The sequence below is a fragment of the Somniosus microcephalus genome, unplaced genomic scaffold, assembly GCF_052327205.1.
Source record: "Somniosus microcephalus isolate GS21.2 unplaced genomic scaffold, FLI_Smic_1.0 unresolved_chr1, whole genome shotgun sequence".
Taxonomy (NCBI): domain Eukaryota; kingdom Metazoa; phylum Chordata; class Chondrichthyes; order Squaliformes; family Somniosidae; genus Somniosus; species Somniosus microcephalus.
Genome location: NW_028225179.1, coordinates 55040769 through 55047233, shown reverse-complemented (window position 1 = coordinate 55047233; position 6465 = coordinate 55040769). Strand labels below are relative to the sequence as shown.

At 44.4% G+C, this 6465-nt stretch overlaps 1 non-coding gene across 1 annotated transcript; it reads right to left on the bottom strand.

Moving 5' to 3' along the window:
• Positions 1-4157: 4157 nt before the first annotated feature.
• trnal-uag (transfer RNA leucine (anticodon UAG)) lies at positions 4158-4240 on the bottom strand. Its single transcript has one exon. It is a non-coding gene; the product is annotated as a tRNA-Leu (tRNA).
• Positions 4241-6465: the final 2225 nt, after the last annotated feature.

Below are 6465 nucleotides of genomic sequence, written 5' to 3'. Positions count from 1 at the left end.
TCCTCGGAGCCCCTACCCAAGGTGTGTGAGCAGGTAGTTATTAAAATATTGCCAGAGTGATCGGGATTCTCACCTAGATCGACCAGACCATTTGAGGTTATCATGACCACTGATATGTGCGCATGTATACATATGAGGGGAAAGGGGAAATGGAAAGATTGGACACAACTAATACGGTACAACAATAACCCATCTGATCTTAAATCCCACAGAAACAATGGAATAAACACCGGAGATGAGCTAACCTCTGGTGACGGTCAGACCTCTGTTTAAATTACAGATAAACATGGATCCCGTATGATGGATTCTCATACCTACCCTGATGACAGCATTTATAAGTCCAAATAACGGGCTGGAAGAAATGGCCTGCAAGTTAAGATCCCCTAATGGCGACTTCACGGGAGACTTCAGCATATCACACAGTTATGAGTGTGAAAAACAAGGAAAATGATGTTACAGGTGTAATGGTACCTGGGTGAACTTGGATCAACAACCATGCGGACCCTGTAGAATGATAAATGCCAGCAATATGTTAAGATGTAATAGACACTGGCAGGTGTTGGGTCAAGTAGGGGAAGGATATATCCTGAGCTGCGCGGAAATTGTTATAAGATGGACTATTCTACACGGCATTAGAATGCCGCAAACAACAACAACAATGACCACACCACAAGGATTAACCCTAGAACCAACAACACCCCAATCACAACAATACCTGAAGAACAGAAGTGTCCGAAATTGACGCCTGGGTCTGAAAATGGACTGGTGAAATTCACTGAGGGAGAACAATGGTATGATAGCGTGAGACACTTAATTGTACCGGTACTAATGAACTTAACCATGTTACAATGGCCAGGATATTCTGAAAGGTTTACTAAAACTAGACAATTCAATGCATATATGATAAAGAATGTCATTAACCAAGCTGCTGAAGTGACAGGGGCTACTGATTTTAGGGGACAAGCTGCATTTCACCAAAGGATTAAGAGGAGCTTAATAACCGATATACCCACGGGAATAAACACGGGGACATCATTCATTAATGTCCTAGATACACAAGGTGTACAAAGTAGCGTGGAACGACTACAAAGGGTAATACAACAGATTTTAGAGAAGGAAACTGGTTTGATTCGACAAGGATCAGAATTGGGAGGACATACGATAAGGAAATTACTCAAGGGAATCAAGGATATAGAGGACCATGCTAGCATTATCAACAAACCAAACCATAGAGATGAGGAACAGACAAAAGACGGGGTAGGACGAGGCTTGTGTTATGCCTAAGGCCAATGGATCACCGGACAGTTAAACACAATCTGGCACAGATACAGCGAGGCGAGGTACCAGACTGGATTAACAACACGCAGCTCTGTGGCATGAGCCAGAATCCAGGCCCTCTGACTGCTTGTACCCTCAAAGGGTTAACCAGAGTATATCCAGTGATACAAAAATGTAAAGCAGAAGTGACAGCAATGATAGGCATGGTACTCCTGATGCCAGTGGTGGGACTAGACATGGCTGCATACTCACAGTACCAGGTAACAAACATAGGCATAGTGAGGGGTGAGGCATAACTCCAATACTATTCAATTGATACCTATGCCATCAGGAAGAATGATACTATGAGAGGAGACTCCCTAACGGATGCCACAGGAAAGGCACGGTTACGATATGCTCGCATCCAGTAGGAGAAGGCCCAATGGATGAGTGTGCCTATAATAAGACAGAAGAGTGTGTGTTGGACTTATCACATGTTGATCACCATCACACCTGCTTGGGATATAGAGGCGAAGGGGAGTATTGTACAGCCACTACAGAGGCTGAGTACCAATATAGTAACGTTGTATGCGCAATCACAATGCCTAACTTCTGCTTTAAGCCAAAGATTCTTGTCACAATTGGATACACCAGATTGGTGTATGTACATTCAAGGGAGGAGATAAAGCTAACGGTGCCAGATAGTCTAAAGAAAGAGTTGGTCAATTATGAAGTACCAGTAGGGACCGCAATACCCCTCCTGCAAGAGGATCTGCAAGAATTGAAAGAGGATTTAAGTAAGATGGTGAAACAATACATAGTGCTGCAAAGGGACCGTGGGGAATTAGAAAGGGTCATAGAGATAGAGCTACAGGAGGTCCCGTGGTATGAGAAGCTGTGGGATTGGGGAATGAATGTCAAAATACACTCATGGATCCGCATCATTTCCCATATATATTAGTGACAGTACAGTTAGTCATGGCTATAGGATGGGGAATAGCAGCATGCACCGCTTTTAACAAGAAACGGACCAACAAAGAGCTAAAACGAAGCGGAAGGAGCTGGAAAAAACAAGTTTGCTCTCGATATGATGGGTATGCTGGGCCTCCCGAACCAGCGCCTGATCACCACATGGGGCAGGAGGCACAGCAATGCTTATACATGTAGTTTACATTGGGCAGTGGCCAAGTACCAAAAGGGTGGATTGCAGCGGGGAATGAGTTAAACTGACACCGCTGGCAGCTTCACTGAATGGTGTAATAAAGAGAATAATCTAATAGGTCTTTGCAGTAGTAAGCTTTTTCTAAATTGCTGAACTGGCAGTTGAGATAACCTAAGCAGTAGTTGTAGAACTGTTTACTGTGTCACTAAGAGACAATTGCAAATAGTCAGATGTGGAAACCATAAGAGGCCTAGAGGATGTTATCTCTGTTCTGGCAGGAAAGTAAAACAATGAGTTGGAAGTAAAGAGGCCTAGAGAGGCAGGAAAGGAGGACAATGAGTCAGAAGTACAATGTTGATGAGACCCCATCTGGAATAAACAGAGGTCATAGGTGCAACAACAGCTTGGGGGATAATGGGCATATACTTTTCCGATAATAAAGGCAGTACTTTAATGTAACGCAGTATAGGCAACCAATCAGTGAAGATGTATATGGGCCAAGGACCAATCAGGTGGTAGGAATGAATTTTGAATGAGCTGGACATAGATGTTTTAATGTATAAAAATGTAGGGCTTGCTGCACCAATTTGGAGAAGTCTGGCTAAGACAGAGCAGATTGTCTCCCCACTGGTGTAATAAAGACAACTTGATTTTCGATCTGAAAACTTTGTGTCGAGTGTTGGTTTAAGATACTCCACAGCACTTCTATAGTTATTAATGACTTAGAAAATTCCTATATCCACGTTTGCCGATGATGCAAAGGTTGGTGGTACGGTAAGTCGTGTAGACAGCAGCATATAATTACAAAGATATATTGATAGATTAAGTGAATGGGCGAAACAGTGGCTGATGGATTTCAACGCAGGTAAGTATATCATCATTCATTTTAGACCTAAAAAGTAGATCCGAGTAATAATTACATGGTGCAGAGCTCGGAACAGTGGAGTTCCAAAGGGGTTTCGGGTCCATGTACACAGACCACTGAAATGTAGCAGTAAGGTACAAAAATAATCAAAAAAATAGAATATATAGGAGGGGAAGTTATCCTACAGCTATACAGAGATCTGGTTAGACCACGTCTGGAGTTCTGTGTACAATTCTGGACACCGCCCGTTAGAAAGGATAGATTGACCTTGGAGGGAGTGCAGTGCACATTCACCAGAACGCTACCAGCGCTCCAATGGTTAAAATATGAGCAGAGATTACATAAACTGGGCTTGTACTTCCTGGAACATAGAAGGCTTTGGGGATTTGATTGAGGTTTTTAAGACTTTGAAACGAATTGATAAGGTAGATAGAGAGAAACCTTTTTTCACCATTGGTGGCGGAATCTAGGACACGGGGACATAATCGTAAAATCAGAGGCAGGCCATTCGGGAAAGAAGTTAGGAAGCATTTCTTCACGTGAAGGTTGGTAGCAGTGTGGAACTCTCTCCCACAAAATAGCAGTATATGCCAGCTCAACTAATAATGTTAATCTGAGATGGGTACGTTTTTGCTAGACATGCGTTAAAACGATCTGGAGCCAAAGCAGCTGGACGGAGTTAAGACACAGTTCAGACAGAAATTCAGTGAATGGCGAGCAGGATCAAGGAGCTGAATGGCCTCCTCCTGTTCCTATGTTTAGTACACCAATTGTAAATGAAGAAACGCTGTCTTGAAGGGTGAATTATAAAGATGGCACCATCCTTTGCAGAGATCATAAGCGTTTTACTTTCAACTTCTTTGCCTGAGCATTTACCAGGAGTGGGGTTCAAACCCACGCAGACACGCGTCCATTGGATTCTAAGTCCAACACCTTAACCACTCGGCCAACCTGGTGATACGAGCCCACCCGCGCAGTGCTTGAAAATTCGATAAATCCCTTGCTGACTAAGTTTAGTTTTCAGCGCAGAGCAAACTACACGTCAGCATAAACTGAAAATGTGAGAGGATAAAGACATTTTCTAAAACTACAGATGGTGAACAGCTAAACTGCAAAAGCACAGCAGCTGGGCAAGTAACGAATTGAGCTGACTGGTCATAACTAGACAAAAAAAACCTCGGCTTTTGGCCCACAGAACATGGAAACCTCCCGTCAACACCGAACACCTTTGAAGGAAGAATGTTAAAATGCACGTCACACACTCAGGATCAGCAAGCTCTAAACTGAGCCAGCGCTTTAAGGGTTATATTAAAAGGAGCAGAGTAAAATGATGTGGGGGAGCGATGGAGAGAGTGACGGAGAGAAAGTAATAGTTGGAGGGATAAACAGAGACCCAATTAGAAAAGCTTACAGAAAATGACTGAGGCTGAGTGAGACATACAGAGAGACTGACAGATGGTAAGACCGACAGAAACAGAGAGAAATAGAGCGAATCATAGAGCTAGAAAAAGAGAAACATCACATTAAAGGTGAGAAAGTCGCTGCCGGCTCAGACGGGAATTAAAGCCGTGACCTGATGTTTACCGGTGAAAACACAAGGTCACTGAGGGAGAGGATTGTCGCATCATAGAACCATAGAATGACGCACTTACCCCACAGCCCTGCACATTGTTCGCCATCAAGTATTTATCCAATTCCCTTCTGAAAGTGACCAGTGGATCAGCGATCGGATCTGCTTCCACCAACAGTTCAGACAGTGAATTCCAGATCAGAACTACCCTCTGAGTAATAAAACAATCTCATTGTCTGAGTAATAAAACAATCTCATCTCACCTCGCGTCCTTTTGCCAATTTAATTAATAATGTAAAGCTCAGGTCGATAGTTTTCTGTTAGACAAGATAGGGGGGATTGATTAGAAGTCAAAGCAGGTGGGTGAAGTTAAGATACAGGGCAGACATGATCTCACTGAATGCCGGAACAGGCTCGAAGAGTTAAATGGCCTACTCCTGTTTCTATTTTCTGTCAATCGGCAGAGCGCCTGCTGTGAATGTAGGAACGCTGCCTGGAAATGTGATATATAAATATTAAAACTTCCTTTCCAATGGTTACAATTCTCGGACGAATTATCACATCCACCAGCAGCAGTGCTCGAAACGACATGAACTGACGTACCCTCGATCTTTAACACGAATCCTTCAACCGCCCTGCTAATTTATACAGCGACTCGCAGTTGTACACAATTCAACAAATTCCTTTCACATCAACATACCAATCCATTGATAATGCCAGTGATTTGAAAGCTGCGGTTGAAAAAAACAGCAACAGTTACTTTCCAGTTTCCTGGTCCTCACCATATCCCTTTCACTGTGGGCGCCCATTCCCTCCACACCTCCATCAGCCACCAGGACGGCAGGAGGGCCCTCCGCTTCTCCCTTGAACGGAGGCCAACACAGTCACCATCCACCAGCCCCTCCTCCGCCTGGCTGACCTTGTATTGAACATACATTGAACTAATACTCCTTTGAATCCAATCACGTCAACCAAATAAGCCTATCTGCTCCCATAGCTAACTTGATGAAATTTCCGCCCGCCTTGAATCCTGTAAGGGCTCTATTCCTTTTTCTCAGTTTCTCCATCTCCATCGCATCTCTTCTGATGATGCCACCTTCCGAAATGTTTTACTTTTCCCTCAACCGAGGAATCCCCTCCACCATGGTGGACAGGACTCTCGACTGTGCCCGTTCCATTTCCCGCACTTCTGCTCTCACCCATTCCTCTTCCTCCCAGAAGCACGATAGGTTTCACCTTGTTCTCAACTTTTACCCCACCAGCCTGCACATTCAACGGATCATCCTCCGCCATTTCCACCCCCTCCAGCGTGATCCCATCACCAAACACATCTTCCCCTCCCATCCCCGTTCAGCATTCAGAAGAGACCGCTCCCTCTGCGACACTCTGGTCCACTCATCTATCACCCCACCACCCCTTCCCCTTCCTACGGCACCTTCCCGTGCAAGCGCAGGAGATGCAACACCGGTCCTTTTACCTCCTCCCTTCTCACTGTCCAGGGACCCAAACACAACTTCCAGGTGAAACAACGACTTACTTTTCTTCTTGCAATTTAGTAAACTCTAATTGCTGCAGACTTTGCGACATTGGGGAGACCACACACAGATTGGG